This window comes from Notamacropus eugenii, chromosome 6 (assembly GCF_028372415.1).
Source record: "Notamacropus eugenii isolate mMacEug1 chromosome 6, mMacEug1.pri_v2, whole genome shotgun sequence".
Classification (NCBI taxonomy): domain Eukaryota; kingdom Metazoa; phylum Chordata; class Mammalia; order Diprotodontia; family Macropodidae; genus Notamacropus; species Notamacropus eugenii.
In genome coordinates this window covers 234,647,603-234,649,714 of record NC_092877.1, presented here as the reverse complement: position 1 = coordinate 234,649,714, position 2,112 = coordinate 234,647,603, and the positions used below count along the sequence as shown (strand labels likewise).

The 2,112-nt window shown below is 36.2% G+C and overlaps 1 protein-coding gene and 1 long non-coding RNA gene across 2 annotated transcripts in view; both read left to right on the top strand.

Moving 5' to 3' along the window:
• GPC6 (glypican 6) overlaps positions 1 to 2,112 on the top strand; it is a 1,287,247-nt gene that overhangs the window by 98,770 nt on the left and 1,186,365 nt on the right. The window lies entirely within an intron of this gene.
• LOC140512767 (uncharacterized) overlaps positions 1 to 2,112 on the top strand; it is a 66,849-nt gene that overhangs the window by 50,617 nt on the left and 14,120 nt on the right. Inside the window, exon 2 of the long non-coding RNA XR_011969903.1 lies at positions 1,958 to 2,012. This is a non-coding gene — a long non-coding RNA (uncharacterized lncRNA). The remainder of the gene's footprint in view (positions 1 to 1,957; positions 2,013 to 2,112) is intronic.

Here is a 2,112-nt window from a genome sequence, read left to right as displayed (position 1 = left end):
GTAGTAATGCTCATTATTTCATCCCTTGTTTGAAGGTTGGCTTTTGAATTCTGGACAATGGGATTAGGTGTAATCCTTCCTCTATATTTCATTTCATCCTAAATCAATTTAGGATTTTTTTAAGGGAATCCTGTTAAGGAAACTGCAATTCAAGTCCTTTTTGCCCAAGTTCACCTATTAATCAACATGTCTGTGTGTACTCCAAGGTAGATTGGAACACCAGGTGGCATTAAAATGCCTTTCTCATTATAGTCAATACCAATGCAGAGCAGAGACCCTTCAGTATGTGATGGCCTTTCTCAACGGGCTCCCCCACTTGGTGGTAACAAAATTGCTGGAGTCCGTATGAAACCATTTCAACATCTCCCTGAGCTTAATAGAGCAGTCTTTCATTTCCTGTTAACAAGCTTTGCCCGCTCCATAAAATGTTGCTGCAGACAAAAGTTGTCAAAATGTCTTCAATGCAAAGATTTTCCACTGTATTGAACATGATGAAGTTTATTTTAATGAGGCCAGGACACATGTTGACAATGGTTTATCCACCTTATAGTGTGGATTCTTCAGCGATCTTGTAATCAACAAAATACAGTGAGCATTCCTTCATAATTATGCTTAATCAAATTTCTCTTTAATGAAATCTCATAGAAGGATGTAAGGTTTCACAGTTTCCTTTTGTTCAAGATATACACAGAATATGCACACACACATGCATGCACATACACACAAGTGCTGAGACATAGGTTAACTTGTCTCATCTACCACCCTTCCACTTTGGGCCTTGCAAAATGCGATGAAGGTGTAAATTACAACTTCAGTATAACATATCCATGAGTTTTTATATGATAAGATGTAGTTCTATGTCTAGAAGGGACCTTAGAGGCTGACTAGTCTATCCCTTTCATTTTACCATTGAAGATACTAAGTCCTAAAGAGCTAAGTGACTACCCCAAAGTCACGCAGGTAACAAGCTTCTGAGGTGGGATTTAAACCTAGGTTTTCTGACTTCAGAGCCACTTCTCATTCTACTGCACTACTGCTATTCATAAATAGCAGTCATTGTTTAGCTACTTTTGTGTTTCTGTTGTGTCCAACTCGGTGACCCATTTTAGGGTTTTCTTGGCAAAGATACTGGAATGGTTTGCTTTTTTCTTCTCCAGCTCATTTTACAGATGAGGAAACTAAGGCAAACAGGATTAAATGACTTACATACTGTCACACAGCTACTAAGTGTCTAAGGCCAAATATAAGCCAGAGAGACGAGTCTTTCCAACTTCAGGACCAGTACTCTATCACTGTGCCACATAGCTGCCTCAGTTGTTTAGTTACTAATCTGCTAAAGTTGTCATATAAGTATGGTTAGGATATTGTAGTTCATGCTACTACTCTCTTATAAGTATAAATTCCAATGGAATCCTTTAATTAGATTTGGAGGTCATTTAGTTCAATCCTCTTATTTTTATAGATTTGGAGACAGAGGCACAAATAATAAATGACAAAGACAGAACTCAATCCAATCCTTCTTTCTCCCTGCTCAATAATACTATTTCACTGCCAAAGTAGCCCCCGTCTTGGAAAGGATCAGAAATTTTATCTCCATTTAAGTATTTGAAATCATCATACCACAACAAATTTATTTCAAGTGTTTCCCCTTAAAACATTTGAATGGGCAGATGTCAAAAGAGAGATTTTGACTTGCAAAATCTGCATCCCCAGTGATTTTTATATTAGAGCTCTAATTCATCAAATGAAGGATTGTTATTGCTAGAAGAGTACAGAAGCAACTTTAAAACTTGTAGCTATTTTGGTAAGATTTTCCTCAATAAGATCTATAGAAAAATAAATAATGTATTTCTCATAAGATTTATGACAAGGGATCTGACCAGAGAATCAGAAATTTCATTTATCTATTTTCCTATCCATCATAATCAAACCACTTCTCTTTATTTTTTTTTATTAGCCCCCAGGCACAAGTTCTGTGTTTTCAGGACAGTTAAATACATTTATGGCACATTGTGAGTACTTATTTAAGATTACGTTTTGGTAATTTTTCATTGTTTTCTAGCCAAATATTTGGATATGCGTAGATGCAAAGAATTGGACAGAATCTCTGAT